Source organism: Petaurus breviceps, unplaced genomic scaffold (assembly GCF_028583685.1).
Source record: "Petaurus breviceps papuanus isolate PSGF00001 unplaced genomic scaffold, PetGlider_PUasm1.0 90667, whole genome shotgun sequence".
Lineage (NCBI taxonomy): Eukaryota > Metazoa > Chordata > Mammalia > Diprotodontia > Petauridae > Petaurus > Petaurus breviceps.
Genome location: NW_027187302.1, coordinates 9,423,870 through 9,442,354, shown reverse-complemented (window position 1 = coordinate 9,442,354; position 18,485 = coordinate 9,423,870).

Here is an 18,485-nt window from a genome sequence, read left to right as displayed (position 1 = left end):
AGTAAAAATTAAACATACTGTATACCTACCTATACCATACATATATATGTATGTGTGTGTATATATATATATATATATGTATACATTAAAGGCCTAAAAATTGATATTTCTGACCTTGATCAGAGGTAACTCATGTGTCTTCTAGCTTGGGCCATGAGACTATGAAAATTAAAGCACCAACTAGCAACATATTGAAATGTACCAAAATTATAGGAAAATTACCTGAATGGGGGGGGGGGGGAGGCAGGGCATAGAAACAGCTAGCACATGAAGGGTCTAACTTAAAAAGCTAAACTTATCAAGTAAAGGTACCCACTATAGATGGCAAAACCAATGTTAACACATGACAAACTAAGTTTCTTTTTATTTCAATCTCATAATCTAAATGTTTGGGTTTGTGTTAAAGAGGATATAAGAACTTGTTTTTTAGCTTCAACATTTCATCCCATGACCCTGAGGAATGTGTGTGTGAGGTGAGAGAGAGAGAGAGAGAGAGAGAGAGAGAGAGAGAGAGAGAGAGAGAGAGAGAGAGAGAGAGAGAGGGAGAGAGAGAGAGAGTTTTTTTCTTGGGAAATAGGTAGACCCAGTAGACTGAAATGTAGCTCTGGTCAAAAGGAACAGAAACTAGGTGGATAAAAGAAAAATGAATCATGTATATTAAGAAATAAATAGTTCAGTATCTTGTTTATGGTTCCTACATCTCCTTCACTCTTACAATTTCTAATCCTTTAAAAAAAAGAAGTATAGCACTTCCTCAAACCCTTTTGGGACCTTAGCTAGTGGTGGCACTATGGCAGTTATATGCCCTATATTGGCGATGCCCCCCCAGAGAGCTATTCATTGGTCCTGATTATAGAAGAGAAGATAAAAGGTTCTCAGTAGGACACTAGCTTGACCTCATTTTCAAGGACCTCCTCCTGGCTTTAATGTGTTGTGTCTGCGATTCTGATTGTTTGGCTGGCTTTGTTTCTCTTCCCCACTTTGAACTCCAGCAAATGCTTTGTGCTCATGATGACTGTCTTTGATTAACTGCTGTCTTGATGTCCACCAACTAGATAACCCCTAGCTACAAACCGTTTCCTCAGTTTGTTCCTATGTTTGTTCACAACTCTAGACATAACTGTCCCTGGATCTATCTTCTCCTTGATCCAGGGTCAAACCCATTCATGCCACATGTGGCCCTCTGCATTCCTGACAACATTCCCATATAGGTTTTAAAGACTGAAAAGGCATTTCTAGAAAAGCATTCTTTCTGGCAAGAGTTTGGATGCTTGCTGCTCCAGTTTGATCCTTTGCCTCCCTACCCCGTTCCCCCCCCCCACCTCCTTTCAACAACTCCTGTCTTTTTATAGTTTTGTTTCTTTTCTAGTCATGGTCTCTGTTCTCATGATTCACTGAGCACACAGTTCCCATTAGTGCTAATGGGAAGTAGGCATGTGCATTGAGGAGAGAACAGACCAGCCCACCTGAAGAAATAAGCTTTCTAAATGCCTGAAACAAATTGGTACCTGCCCAAGAAACATCACAGCAGGTATCATTTGGGCTACCTCAGTTAAATCAGACACAGCATAAGTGTTTCCACCCATATTTCCCTGGTCTTTCTTAAACTTCAATCAGCAAAGTAGTATATACTTCAGCGAAACTTATCTAGATATTCTAGACTTTAATCTTCATGGAAAGAAAAGTATTTCTTTAAAAAAAAAAACTTAAAATGAAACCTCAGACCTCATTTACGATTCTCCACCTCCCCTCCCAAACTCTAGGAGTCAACTACTGGCAACGTAACAGAAAACTTCCCTGCCAGATGGAAAATATGATCTGACAAGTGGACTTGAAATCTTAGCGCCTAATCTAGGTCTGAGCAACACTGGCATTTGGTGAGAAGCTCTGGAATGCACAATTTGAGAATATTTTCCCATATTTCAATTTTAAAAGTACTCAATTATTTGAAGGGAACATATCTTACTATCTTTATACTCTCTGCACCCACCCCCAACTTTATTTTCCTTTACTATGCTCCTACATTTGAGAAAATGAGGATTGAGAAGAACTTTAGGAAAATTTCCCCCTTAACCTTCCATAAGAAAAAAAAAGTTTCCCATGTAATTCTGTGACTAAATGACCTTTTAATAAGTAGTCACCTCAATCAAGAAGGTCAAATAATTGGTTAAAATATAAAGAATTATTTAAAGAGGAGCCAGTTTCCATCCTAAGAATGATAATAGTTTATTTATATTTATATATATATATATATATATATAAAAAACACACTGATTTTTCAAAGCACATTGGAATCTATTATCTATGTCACTGATTGTTTTTAATCACTTGTTCCAAAGTTCTATTTCCAGGTATTACAAATACAATTTTGAAACAGAAAGATAAGTTAAGAACTTACTTATGTACCAATTGGTTTTCTTGCTGGTGTAATAGAGAGAACAGCGAGCTTTGTAGGCTCTATGGAGAAACCAAATATCTATGAATGACCCTCTCAACTTTGGCCCTATCAACACAGAATACCCTGAATCTCCAGTATTCCATAGTCTTCATCTTATCACATCCAGACACCTACTCCAAATCTGCTCACTCTTCAAGGACAATAATGACTACTGGTGATATGGGTCCACTACCTACCTTTTTCTCTCAATATTAAATGCCATTACTATGTCCTTCCACGCTGAGTAAATGAACAAAGGCAGAAAGGAAACCTTCCTTTCTAATTTTAAGCAAGACATTCTTGCATTTCATGTTTCTTGCTAATATAGAATCTGAATGATCAATGGATTTAATAGGATTTCCTAGAACAGAAACCATTATTAAACTGTGTTCATGTTACTCACATCTGTCCTTTGACAACAGCTAAAGAATAATGCACAACAGAATACTTGATGAACCTTCATATGTTCATTTATGTGTGACAGTTAGATGAGCTCTTTAGCTTGTTTGAGTTATAAGCTCTAGGTTTCCATCAATATAAATTTGGTGACTTTCACTCCATAATTCTACATTGCTTTCCAAAATGGTTAGACCTATTTACAACATCATCAACAGTATATAAATATAACTCCTTCTCACAGCCTTGCCATTATTAGCTATTTTGAGCCTGCATCACCTTTGCCAATTTGCTGACTGAAGTAAATCCTCAAAGTTCTTTTAATTTGAATTTCTTGTATCATTAGTATTCAGTTATCTTTCCTATGGTTGTTGATAGGGTGAAATTTATCCTTTCAAAAATGTTTATTGTTGTTTTTTGGTCATTTCTGCCTCTTTGTGATTCTGTGTGAGGTTTTCTTGGCAAAGATACCAGAGTGTTTTGCTATTTCTCTCTCTAGCTCATTTTATAAATGAGGAAACTGAAGCAAAGGGTTAAGTGACTTGCCCAGGGTCACACAACTAGTAAGTGTCTGAGGCCAGATTTGAACTCACAAAAATAAATCTTCCCAACTTTAGGCCTAGTGCTCTATGCACTGTACCATCCAGGTGCCCCCCAAAAAAGTTCATCTCCTTTGACAATTTCTCTATTAAAGAATGGTTTTGAATATATGTATGCATATATATTTGTATTAATTTATTCTATAACTGAGATGTTAGAACTTTTTTGATTAAAAAGACTTTTGGTTGAAAGATTTTTTTCTCTACTGTTTCCCTTCTTATCTTAGCTGCATTGATTTTGTTCACATAAAATGTTCTAAATTTTCTTTTCACAAACCTTTATTCATATCCCACTACCAGGACGACACCCTAAGCAAGCCAAAGACAGAAAAAATTGGTCCATATACAGCAAAATATTCATAGTAACAATCTTTGTGGTAGTAAAATTTTGGAAGCTGATTGGTACTTATTGACGATAGAATGGATGAAGAAATTTTAGAATAATGGCAGATATGATGAATATAATTCATTCAGGAATTCAAGGAAATGTGGGGAAATTTATGAACTGATGCAAAATGAAGTTAATAGAATCAGGAAGATGGAATGCACAATGAATACAATAATGTGAATGAAAATAACACTAAAACACTACCTAACACTGAGTGATTGTTATCATTAATATTGGCCCTGGAGAAGAGTTGGGAAAGCACCTCAGTCTTTTTGATAGAAAAGTTAGAAGCTATACATGTGAAACGTTGAATACATTATCAGACATGGTTTACTGAATCAATTTGTTTGACAACCTTTTCTTTGTAATGAGATGGTTCAATTGATGTAGTAGTGAGCAATATATCTAGAATTGCTTATGATAAAAAAGACTGAAGGCATCAACAAAATTTATTTAAAGAAAATCTATATCTGGTAATAGCTCTTAAGAAATAGCACAGATGTCCACGATCCCCTGTGGTTTTGCTATTAGGTGCATGGCCCTTTTGTGAACATGAGTAGTAGCTATTTTCATAATTTACACATACAGCTAAACTCTCTGATCACTATGCTATAAATCAACTATCAATTAGTGGCCCACAAACAAAACAATTGTGTAATTAAACAATCCCCTGCAAGGTGAAATTCCTTAAATATATATATTTGCTTTTTGGAGGGGGAAAGGCAGGGCAATTAGGGTTAAGTGACTTGCCCAAGGTCACACAGCTGATAAGTGTTAAGTGTCTGAGGCCAGATTTGAACTGAGGCCCTCCTAACTCCAGGGCCAGTACTCTATTCACTGTGCCACCTAGCCACCCCAGGTGAATTTCCTTCAGCAAAGTCATATAGCCCAAACAATTTTGAAATGAATTATTACATATCTTATATGATTACTAAAAACTAAAGCTGCTTAAAATGGTAAGTATTTAGAGGCAATCAATTAATAAGTGCTTACTATGATCAGGCACTGGAGGCAGCTAGATGGCACAATGGACAAATTACTGGATTTGAAATCAGGAAGTTCTAATCCATCTTCAAACATTTAGTTGCTGTATGACCTTCTATTTAACTCAGTTTTTCTAGCTATAAAATAAGGGTTATGATAGTACCTACCTCCCAGGACTGTCATGATTATCAAATGCTCTAACATTTGTAAGTTGACAATAAATATAAATAAAGGGAGATGGAGGAGTCAAATATGAAGGTACATAGTGTAAGAATATAGCCTCAGGTCTGTGAACAGAAATTCTTTCACTCATTCATACTCCAGATACCACTACGGTCTTCAGGACTTCTGTCATAACACCTTGTAAGCAAATAATGATGCCTCTATATCAGTAACTTCAGAAGGAAATCATCAATATTATGGGTTGGGGTGGGGGGACAGGTGAAAATCTAATATTAGTGATTACATTACAAGATATAATAAGGAAAGAAGGAAGAAAAGAAGCATTTTATATAGCACCTAGTATATGTCAAGCAGTTGGCTAAGCGCTTTACAAATATTTCATTTCATCCTAATAACAATCCTGAGAAATACATTAATGGGTCTTCTTTTACAGAATGTGCCAGCGCAAATACATACATACATTTATAAATCTTTTCAATCCCATATGTGCAATATGAGTACATTCCTCCCCCCCCCAGGAAATAATCACATTCAGCTTCCCTTATATAGAAAACATAGAAACATCAACTCTAAATTATAGCATTAAGAGGCCACCTTAAGCTGCCAAGAGCTAAAAGTGGTACGTTTCTGATGACTTTATTTCCTTGTCTGTAATTGCAGCTATTATTGAAAATGTGGCACTTTAACTAATTTTTCCCCATTGATCTCTGTTTTTTTATGTAAAACATATAATGCAAAACAAAGAACTTTCATCAACTAAGCACAGAACTAGTACTTGCCCTGTGCTTTCTAAAGTCTCTGGATTGAGTTTTAGCCAGGGGAAGATATACTGTCATAGTAAATTACCATATAAATCCCTTGGCAAAAGTTTTCTCAATCTCATTTCATCCATCTGTGTATTTGCCTACTCAACTTGAGGATATGTCCAGTGATATGATAGTATGTTAGTTTTATTTCTGTACCATTAAATTACTTTTTACATTACCAATTCTCCTAATTCTAAGCATACTCATAACTGAACTGAATGACCTCTAAGGCCCCTGACAACCCTTAGAACCTATGATGCAAAACCAAAATGGGTAACGGGAAGAGATAGGAACTGGGAATTGGGAGGACTCAGTTCAAACCTGTTTTCTTCTCCTAACTAGCCATGCCATCTCAGGGAAATGACATCACCTCTCTTGGTCTCATTTTCAGAATCTGTAAAATTAAGATTTGGATTCTGTGACAATTAAAGTTCCTTCCAACTCTCTAGTGCTATTTGTATCTGATTCATTTACAAAGTCTAGGTCCCACCTATCATCACCTGCCACTTGAATTGTGAATCCATCAGGACAGGAATCAAATGTAATATCCTAACCCATGTGAAAACAGCATTCTATTCCCACAGAAATCAAATGCTTTCCATTCCACACTGGAGATACCACGGAAGCCCATAATAAGTTTATAGTGTGAAAAAAGATGGAATAGACGCCTTTTTGATTAGGGAAAAGAAAGGGGGAAAAAGGGGGGAAAATCTCTTGTTCCCCTTTTGCTTTTATTTATTGACATCTATCACATGACCTTTTTGAAGGTCACAATCTTGTGAATCTTCAGCTTCCTTCTCTGTAACAAAGTATTACTAAATAGTTGTTGACTGATTAATTGTCTAACCTCTACCAGAAAAGTTTTGCTTTATCTAACTTCTATTTTGAATTACCTAGTAAAGTTAAATGGCATAGCAAAGCTATCCTGCTACTCCATAATGTTGCCATTAGATTCAAGGAAGAAGGGTTTCATGGTTCAGTAGACCACAAAAGCTAAGGAAATCCAAGCACTGACGTAGCCAGGAAGGACAATAGTTGTCAGATCTCATTTCTCAGGGACTCTAAAGACTGGGAGTACCTTAGAAAATAAAGGAAATCTCAAAGAGAGGGATCTGAGGTTTAACTGTATGCTAGCAGGGGAGGATTCTGCAGTATGAATTATGGTCCAAATAGAAAGCTCATTAGCAGTGATATTCATGCTCTCTCCAAGTCATTTTTTTTAATATGAGCGTTCAAGATGACTTCCTCTTTCTGAAGTATGGGAAGTAGTATCTCCCAGAATGTAAGAAGTGTCAAGAAGCTTAGTTTTCTCTGTAAAATTCACTCATGAATATTTGAGGTTAAAAGATTACACTTTGAGAATCTCTGACATTAACTATATTGAATAAGCCAGTTTCCAAACATCCCTAGATAAAAAACTTTAATGGATGGCCTAGGGGCGGCCAGGTAGTGCAGCGAGTAAGAGCACCGGCTCCAGTGTTGGGATGACCTGGAGATCGAATCCCAGGCTCACACACTTAGCACCCACCCAGAAACACCTGGCCATGTAACCTTGAGCAAGTTACTTAACCCCAATTGCTTAGGGGCGGCCAGGTGGCTCAGTGAGTAAGAGCACCGGCTCCAGTGTCTGGATGACCTGGATCAAATCTGGGCTCAGATACTCAGCACCACACCCAGAAATAACTGTCTGTGTAACCTTGAGCAAGTTACTTAACCCCGATAGCTTAAAAAAAAAAATTGGATGGCCTGAAGGCTATATCTCTACTATCAAGTGAACATCTGAACACATGGAGGGGAAGTGGGGATAGAGGGAGCCAGGGGCATTCATTCTTGTAGGCAAATTTGGACATCCATGAAAAATATTGAAAAACACATTCCACAACAGATTACAAAAATACACAGGATGGCTGGCCATTGTTTAAAGAAACTTTTCTTCTCCAAACATATGCAAGCATGTTTCCATGGTTTGGAATCTATGGTCTATTCATGTAGCAGATGACACATGTTTCTTGTATCTAAATATGACAGAAGACATTAAAATAATTTTCTCATTTAAGGAAAAAATATGAGCTTTCTGGTATTAGCCTTTCCAGCCTCTCCTCATAGTTACAAACTTCTTCCCCATGAAACTATTCCCCTCACACATCTGTTTTTTTGTTTGGGTCAACATATAGGAATATAGGATTGAGGGAGGAAAGGACCCTTAATCATGTTAGACCAAAGACCTTCCTGACAGTATTCAAGAAGGAAAAGACCTTTCATTGTTAGTAAAATATTGGTCTGATTTATATTGAAAGTATAATTTCATTGACATAGGTTATTCCCAGGGGGATGACTTCATCCACCCATGCAGATCAGCACCTTCTTTACAATATATAATCTTAGAAAGGGGAAGGGAATAAACATTTTTAAGCACCTATTGTGTGCCGGTCATTTTACAAATATTATTTCATTTGATTCACACAATAACCCTAAAAAGGAAGGTGCTATAGCACCTATTTTATAACTGAGGAAACTGAAGCACACAGAGTCTAAATGACTTGTCCTTGGCCACACAGTTAGGAAATGTCTGAGTTTTTTATTTGAACTCAGGTCTTCCTGATCTCAGACCTAGCTATCTATCCATGGTACAACCTAGCTTCCTGATTTGCTTTGGGTTATATACCCTGCATGTGTTAAACATGGGATTTGAACCAGGTCTTCTTCACTCTGAAGCTGAGTGTATCTCAAAGGCAAACATATTAATGGTAATTTAAGCTCAACATCATTCTCAAAGATGGTAAATTTTCCAGGATAGCTACCCTCTGAAAAGATTCACTTTGCCACCTTTCAGAGTATGTTGGTCAGGTCCAGGTGAAGTGAAAATGACTATCAGAATATAACACTTTATGACTCACCTTTCTTTAATGCTGAGGAATTTTATTCCCTTGAGCAGAACATTGAAAAAGCTATAGAAAGAGATTCCATGTGAAATGTCCCAAGATCATGCTGTGTGAGGATTGTTTGTAGGAACTAAGGCAATTTAGCTTAGAAAAGTTAAGCCTTAGGGGGTTAAGGAAGAATGTTGATGGCTGTCTGCTAGCATTTTAAAGAGTTATCACTTGGAAAATAGGGTTGACCTGTTCTACTTCACCCTAGGGGCCAGAAGTAGGAGCCAGGGGTGAAAGTTACAAAGAGGACAATTTTTACTTGATGTTAGAAAAAAACTCTATAAAGTGGGCCACCTCAAGACTTCAGACAAGAGTCAGATAATTATCGTCAGATATGATGCAGAAGGGATCTTTTGTTTTCTTTTTTTTATCATATAGAGAGTTTCTTGTTTAGCAATAGGTACAGATTGTCTCTGACATTCCTTACAACTCAGATTCTGTGAATCAAAACTAAGAGAAGTCTGGAAAAGTTTCCTCACGAGGAAGGACCTTAGACTAATTCCTAAAAAAAGAAATCTCCCTGGCAAAAGACATTTAAGACAAACCAGTTTTACTCTAAAGTGATAGCTGATGCAAAAATGGGGTTTAACAGAATTGCCATAGTCCACAACACTAGTCCAAACCTAATTTTACAGTTGAGGAAACTGAGAAGTGAAGGGACCTCCTCCTACAAGTAGCATGCAGAAGTATCAGAATTTTAATCTAGTCCTCCGGCTCCAAATCTACTCCCTACACCATGTCACCTGCAGTACTTAAGAGGGAACAGATTATACACCTTCTGTACTATTTAAGACAGAGCAGATTGATTGAGAGCTCTTAGTCTTGTGAATGACTTGGCAGAAAAGGAACAAATAAAGGAGTAACTAAGAAAAAGAACATTATTGGAATGTTGGTAGAAATTACTCTGAGTTATTTTTCTAGTAGCAGGAATGGAAATATGTAGAAAAATCCAAACTCTCCTGGCTAGCCTCCTGGTGATCAGGGTAAAAGATGATATCTGTAATTATAGAAAAGAATAGTTTCTTTGTAAAGTTCAAAGACATAATTGAAAGAGAGTTGTCACTTTGACCTTATTAGTCCCATGTTCCAATAGGGCAGGGTTTTTTGTTTGTTTTTTTAACATTTGGTGTATGTCATGGATCCCTCCAGCATTCTGGTGAAATCTATATAATCCTTGTCAGAAAAAAATGTTTTCAAATGCACAAAACAAAATACATAGATTATAAAGGAAGTCAATTATATTGAAACACAGCTATCAAAATTTTTAAAAAATAATTTCATGGACTCCTCCAGTTGAAAACACCTACTATGAAGGCATTTTCCTTTAAAACTATTTTATTTCTTTTTCTCTTTCTCATAGGTTGGATATGTAGGGGGTCAGATTGTGAAGAGTTTTAAATGCTAAGCACAGGAGTTTATACTTTACCCCAGAACCAATAGGAGACCACTAGAGTTTCATAGAACATTAGAGTGGGCCAAGCCCTTAGAGGTCATCTAGTTCAGTCCTCTCATTTTAAAGATGAGAAAGCCAAGGCCCAAGGAGGTAAATAGTCTATCCACAGAATCCTGAAGCAGCCACAGTGACAGATGAATTTCTATGTCCTAGCACACATTTCCCTAGATTTCATTCCAAATGAAGCAAGAATATAAATCTTATTTTATCCTAATTACTCTGGCTAAATGATATATACAAAGTTTCAGCTTGAGGAAGATTTACAGCACTGCTTCTGGGAAGGCTTGGAAACATCACAGGGCAATTGTAGAAGGTCCCATCACTCTCCAGTGGGAGGTAATTAAATAGTCAAGCCAAGGGATCCTGAAGGTCCATATTGGAGGTCTTTAGAAATATCTTACTGGGAACAGCAGGGCACTCTTATTGGCACTGAATACCATAGTAGAAAAGATCCTTAGGCCGACCGGAATGAAAACAAATCTGAGGAAGGAGAAATCTTTAATGTTTCCAAATTTGAACTTTCCCCATGGAGCTTCAGTTGATTTCCTACATGGCTTTCAACTCCTTCACTCGTGATTGCCATGAAGGGATGTTCTCTTTGTTAATAAAAAATTCTCTTCTATCCCCTTCTGTCAGAGATTGTCCCAGTTTAAGTATAATCTGAAGAGCATAAAATTATGTCAATTATCGAAATAACTTTCTTAAAAGTAGCTTCTTTCTTCAAAGCCACAGCTTTCTTACAGCTCTCTCCTGACAAATACATGCAAACTTGGTTCTTCCTGGACCAGATTGATAATTGCACATGTTCTCTCATAGAGTTATAAGTACAAGGATCTGGCTCATAGAAATCCATAATTTTGATTCAATATTGATGAGAAAACTAGCTAGAGTGTTCAAGCTCTCCCCTTTTCCTAATTTTCCTATTACTCTTGAAGGCACTATGATCCTACTAGTCACCTAGGTGTTACCTTGGACTTCTCATTCTCACCACACTTGTCATTCCTACCTGTCATTTCTACCTTTGTAACATCTTTCACATTTACCCACTTCTCTCCTTTGATACTAACACCAGCCTCGTGCAGACCCTCATTGTTTCATGCTTATACTTTTTTGGTAGCCTACTGGTTGGTCTTTCTGCCTTAAGTTTCTCCCCACTCAATCTATTTATTCTCCACTCAAATGGAAAACTGATCTTCCTAGAGCATAGATTTGACCATTTCACCACCACCCCCAATCAATCAACTCCAGTGGTTCCTTATTGCCTCCGAGATCAAATACAAAATTATCTGTTTGGCTTTTAATGCCCTTCATAATTTGACACCATCCTACCTTTACAATCTTCTCATACCTTGCTCCCCAGAATCTATTCTGTGAAGCAATGACTTTGGCCTCCTTGCTGTTCCTTGAACAAGACACTCTATTTCCTGACAAAGAATATACATTGGTTGTCCCGTTTGCCTGAATTTCTCTCCCTTATCTTTGTATCCTGGACACTCTCATCTCCTTCAAGACCTACCTAAAATCCTACTTTCTGCAAGAAGCATTTCTCAAACCTCTTTAATGCTAATTGATAATTAATTATCAATAAATGATAATTGATTATCTCCAACTTATCCTGTATATATTTTGTTTGTAAATTTGCCACTAGACCATGAGCTCTGTAACTGTTTGGGTTAGCTTTTCTTTTTGTTTTTTTCGGTGGGGGGTGCCTTTCTTTGTGTCCTCAGCAGTTAGCACATCACCTAACACATAGTAATTATTTAATAAATTCAGGTTGACTGACTGACTTGGGAGAAAATGCTAACATAGTAAAACCTCAATATTAAATGATTCACTCTCCCATGGAGTCTGTTATACTTGAAGGATCTACGATTTTATTAGTGAGAATTTTCTTTACACCAATACAGATGCAAACTTTCTATGATTTAGTAATGATGAACAGGTAGGTTTCTGAAAAACCTGGAAATATTTGTATGAACTGAGGCAGAATGAAATGAGCAGAACCAGAAAAATATTGTACATAATATCAGAAGCATTGTGTAATGATTAACTACTAATGATTCAGCTCTTCTCAGCAACACAATGAAAAATGACCCTGAAGCTAAAATGGTAATAATCCTCTTTGAATTTAATAAGGTTGGGTTCCAGGTGACATAGATATAGGTCATCATGGTGTTCCATCTGCTTGAAGCCTTTTCACCTTGGTAGTACTGGGTAGTGTGGGGTGGAAGGGCACTAACACGGTCTACAATTTAATTCAATATACATTTATTAGATGCCTACTATTTTCTAGGCACTGTGCCAGGTGTTGGGAGTACAAGGACAAAAATTAAATAGTCTCCACCTTTATTCTAGCTTACATTCAAGTGCTGGGGGGCCAGAGAAGGGGGTACAACATATAAACTAGCAAGTACATATTTAAAAATAATTGAGGAGAGTACTCACAACTGGAGGAATTGGGAGGCTGTTGGGGTTTTCTTTAAGGTTTGCAAAGTAATTTATTTTTTAAATTATATTTTTCCCAATTATATGTCAAGACAATTTTTAGCATGGGAATATTCTAGAAAGCAATCAGGAACAATGCTTTTTAAAAATTACTAAGTGGGGGCAGCTAGGTGGCATGGTGAATAGAGCACCGGCCCTGGAGACAAGAGGACCTGAGTTCAAATTTGGCCTCAGACGCAACACAAAAACTAGCCGTGTGACTTTGGTTGAGTCACTTAACCCCAATTGTCCTCCAAAAGAGCAAAAAAAAGAAAAAAAATTACTGTTTGTACCCTTTGACTCAGAAATATTTGCATTAGACATATACTATAAGAAGATGGAACATGGAAAGTTCCAAAATACACAAAAATACTCATAATGGGCTCTTTTTTTATAGCAAAGAACTGGAAACAAAGGACATGCCCATTGATTGGGGAATGGATAAATATTTTTTGATATATGACTGTAATAGAATATTTCTACACCTTGAGAAACAATAATAGGAAGAATACCAAAAAGCAAAGGAAACCAAATGAACTGATGCAGACTAATGTAATAAGAACCAGGAAAGCAACATATATGCTGAATCTGAGAATATAAATGTAATGAAAAGCAGAAAGGAAAGTGAACATTTCACATTATTGACTTAAGTGTGGCTGTGCAGAAGTAATAAGAAAATTCATTTCCCTCTCTTCTTTGCAGAAGTGAGGTACTATGGTTGTAAAACATTGCATCTACTGTCAGACTTGGTTGATGCATAGTTTAGTTTGCTGAATTGTTTTTCTTTCTATTTTTCCCCAAAGTGATGGCCCATTAGAAGGCATATGAGACATATTGGGAAATGAAGGTGATATAAAAATTAAAGACAAAAGTATAATTTTTTTTAAAATAAGTGATTATTGGTAACCGTGTAGAAAGTAATTTCATTCAGGTGGGGAAATAGAAACACGATATCAAGGTGTTGAGAAGTGAGTGGGAGGAGGAGAAACCAAAACAGCAAAGTAGAGAAGCACTCAGCTGGACTCTCGTAACATTCCCCTTCAAACGACTCTAAAATAACACATCAAATAGACTTCTGGAGTGGCAGAGCCAACAAAAAGTCAGAGTGAGACATTTTTCTAGCCCAAGACAATTTCAAAAGTTCAAAAGAGAGATCTGTGATACAGGAATGGAGGGTGGCCTGGGACCCAGGCGGATGAAACACCAGTGGTGAAACTGGGTGGTGGTGCAATAGCTTTGGGAGCCCTTGAGTCATAGATGGTAAGGAGACCCAGAAACTGCTTAGAAAGAGATGACAAGTGATCCTTTTGCTAGCAGTGGATGCGGTAATAGAAGCTGACAGTTCCATTGCCTAGACCCATTTTGGGGTCATAAATCAAGGATAGAGAGGAGCACTTTCAGTTAAGAGGGAAGTGAGCAATGAATTCAGAAAGACCTGAGTTAAAGTAGGTCCTCTGATGGTCAAAGGATATGAAAAGGAAGTTTTCAAAAGAAGAAATCAATGCTATCTATACTCATGAAAAAAAAAAAAGCTTTGAATCACTAGTGATTAGAGGAATGCAAACTAAAACAACTCTGAGGTACCACTTCACACCTCTCAGATTTGCTGATATGACACAAGAGGAAAATGACAAATGTTGGAGGAGATATGGGAAAATTGAGACACTAATTCATTATTGGTGAAGTTGGATACTGATTCATTCATTCTGTAGAGCAATTTGGAAGTATGCCCAAAGGGCTATAAAACTGTGCATACCTTTGACCCAGCAATACCACCAGTATTTTGATCCCAAAGACATCAAAAAGAGAACCTCTTAGTACGGAAAATATTTGTAGCAGCTCTTTTTGTTGTGGCAAAGAAATTGAAGTTGAGGGTATGCCCATCAATTGGAGAATGACAGAACAAGTTGTGGTATATGATTATGATGGAACACTATTGTGCTATAAGAAATTACAAGGAGGATACTTTCAGAAAAACCTAGAATGACTTACATGAACTGAGGAAAAGTGAAATGAGCAGAATCAAGAAAACATTGCACACTGTAACAGCAATATTGTACAATGATCCACTTAGCTATTCTTAGCAATATAATGATCCAAGACACTTCTGAAGGACTTATGAAAAAAAAATACTATCTCCAAAGAAATGCTATGTCCAGAGAAAGAACTGATGGAGTATGACTGCAGATTGAAGCATTTTTTAACCTTATTATTCTTGATATTTTTAGTCTGCATGTTCTTTTGCAAAATGAGTAATGTGAAAATGTTTTGTATAACTGTATATCAAATTGCTTGCCGTCTCAAAGGAGGGAGGCAAAAAGGGAGGTAGAGAAAGATTTTGGAACTCAAAATTAAAAAAAATTAATGTAAATAAATTTTTGTTTACATATAATTGAAAAAACAACTTTTTTAAAAGGAAAAAAGATAGGTCCTCTGATGTATATTAACAGTGTGGCAATTAGCGAATCATCCCACCTCTCAGGACCCTACATGATGCTCTAAGATTATCCATTTAGGTAGGTTGTCAATCTGTACTAGCAATTTGCATATCAGAAAGTAATGGAGGGTATTTCCACATCACAAATTCCCTACAGATGTAATCATAAGTCCAGGCTGAAAAGAGTAGGGGTATGGAGTGGTAGGACCTGCCAGAGCTTGCATTCTGTTGAAATAAGAACTCAATATAATCCTTCTTTGCAACTTGGCTAATGTTTAATGTGAAGGTGTTTGTAGAACCTATATCAGATTGCATGCCATGGTGGGATAGGAGAGGGGCAGGGTGGGAGGGGAGAGAAGAGGGAAGGGGAGAAAATTTGGAACTTAAAAGCTTGTGGAACTGAATGTTGTAATCTAAAAGTAAAGTAATTAATTTAATTTTAAGAAAAAAGACAGAACCACCCCCCCAAATTGCTTCCTCCATTGATAAGAAATCAGAGTAAGAATTTAGTTGAGGGAATCTACTATAAAGGGCATTAAAGCATATACCCTTGTGGTATATTATATTATATGTAGTACATGTAATACAAAATAAATTTCTTTCACTTCCTTGATAAGGCATGAAAGTAACCATTTCACATGACACCTTTGTGCTAGATATTATATGATCACACATTCACTGTTGATCCTTCTAGTGTTTGTTTCCCCTTCTGTAAGTCATCGCTGTGACCTTCCTGGATAAAGATGCCAATATTACAAGTTCTCCAGACCTTTGATGTTCACAAAGTTGATACCAAAAGAGGCAAAGCTAGCCAGGTGCTCTGATACAAGCCCTATTAGTTGAGTCCCCACTTCTCATAAGCAGTCATCCCTGCTGCTATTCCACTCCTTCCTGAGATTATATCTTGTTACCTAAAGGGCCACATCTAAGAGGATTCACCAACTGGAATCCACCTCTTCTTTTATAAGTTATGGCACCTGGTATCATCAGCTCTTTTAGCTTGGAAGTCAATCAGGAGACTTGGAAGATTGGTCATAAGTGGCTATAAATTAGTGCCTAAATTTCCTATGGGGTCGGTGTAATGAACGCTGAACATTCTGGGGCAGAGAGGAGAGAAGGACATCTGATACATTTGCAACACGAAAACCTACAATATATGCATTATTCCTGTTCCCCCATGCCAATGGTACAATTGAAATATCTGGACAATAATAAGCTCCTTAATATGTAGTAGCAAAGTAGCAATAGTTTATAATGGGGCATGAAGCACAGTGGTATATATACATTTGTATGCTACTGTTGAGCTAGATTTTTATAGGTAGCCTTCTATTCCTATCCAAGAATATGTGAAACTTACACAAATACGGTTGAAAGGGCTTGCTATGGTGTGGCAATTTGTTGGGAAGACTGAATAGGAAACCTTTGCTGGAAATCTATAAGACAATTCTTTAAGGTTGATTCAATAAAAAGGAGGAAAATTGTATGCTTGTATCTAAGCTCCCTAGCCCAAATACAGAGTTCAAAGATGCTGGGGAAAATTTCAGTTAATTTCATGAGTCTGCTACTGGCTAGAATTTGAACTAATTTTCAATCTAGTTACTCCAGACAACATATTCAAGAGGCTTGGTTTTTACCAATGTGAGAGCTTCCCTCAGCATTAGGAATGTTTGCCAAGAATCATCATACTTTTATCTTCCCGAATCAATTGCAAAACAAATTGGGCAGGAAGTAGCTCCCCAGAGGAAAGTGAGTTAGGGGAAGCCTGGCAGATTGTTTTCCTTCCAGTTGCTGTTCTCCCATGCAGTACTTGGATCAGTTCAAGGTTTCACACACATATCTCCTTAGTCCGTGTTACTAAGCAATAAATATTCCATTTTATTCTTCATATTGAATGCCTTATACATGTGTCCCCTCACCCCCTGGACTGCACTAACATATATCACCTAATAATAGGAGCAAAATACAGGGATTAATGAGAGCTTCTCAAGTAGCTGTAGTTTTCAAAGGAATTACAGCTCTGCTTAGGGGATGGCATTGCAGGGAATGAAGGATTACTTTACAGAGAAATACTCATAATACCTGTAATTGTAATATTAAGTTTTATAGCCTACAACATACTTTATTTTTCTTTTTTATTTATATATTTATTTTTTACATCACCTATATTTCCCAATATGTCCCTGTCCCAGGGAGCCATCTGTTTTTAACAAAGAATAAAAAAAAAATAGAAAAAAAGTTTTAGAAACTTAACCAACTCATCAAACAAGTATAGTCTATGTATATTCTCAGAGAAAGATCTATATCTATCTCTATAGATATAGGGATATACATGGTGTCCCAAAAGTCTTGGTGCAGTTTTAAGCTTTAATACTCTATTTATAGTGTTCTGACCCAGATTTCCCCCTCTACAAAGAAGTAGGAGATATAATCTCATATTTCTTCTTCAGGACCAGGCTTAATCATTATAATTTCATGATATTCAGTTTTAATTGTTTGTTGTTGCTTTTTTCATTTACATTATAGGAGTCATTTTGCATATTGTTTTTCTGGTTCATCTTACTTCACTATACACAGTTTCATACAAGTCTTCTGGTACTACTCAGTGTTCCTTATGTTTATCATTTCTTAAGAGTGTAATAATATTCCATTACATTAAGGTACCACAAGTTAAGTCAATATTCAGCTAATGGGCATCCATTTTGTTTACAATTTGTTCTGCTAAAAATATTTCATATATAAGGGACCTTTCCTTTAACCCTTGAGATTCTCTTTTTTTTTTTTAAGCAATTGGGGTTAACTAACTTGCTCAAGGTTACATGGCCAGTTATTTCTGGGTGTGGTGCTAAGTATCTGAGCCCAGATTCGATCCCCAGGTCATCCTGACACTGGAGCCGGTGCTCTTACACACTGTGCTACCTGGCCGCCCCAACCCTTGAGATTCTTAACATATATGCCTAACATATATTTCTGAGCAAAAGGGCAAAGACACGGGGCAGAGCCAAGGTGGCAGAATAGAAGCACAAACTTGGCATGGGCTCTAGCTCCAAAAAATTCCAATATCTGTAAAAAGTGACTCTAAACAAATTTTAAAGCTACAGAACTGGCAAAGTGATAGAGAGAAATAAATCTCCTCCTGAAGACAGTAAGCAGGCCAAAAGGAAAGGTCTATCACAGTGTGCTAGGAGCCGAGCACAGTCCCCATGAGCCCCACAGGAGCTCCAGGGAGGCCCTGGCCAGCACAAGCTAGAGCAGACTTCAAGAGAGCAAATAACCAGCAGCTGTGGCAGCTTCCAGACTTCCCAACTCATAAACACCAAAGACAAAGTAAAAGGTCAGTGTAGAACTCTGTTGGAACAGTGGGGATAGAAGAGCATGGTCCAGTTGCTGC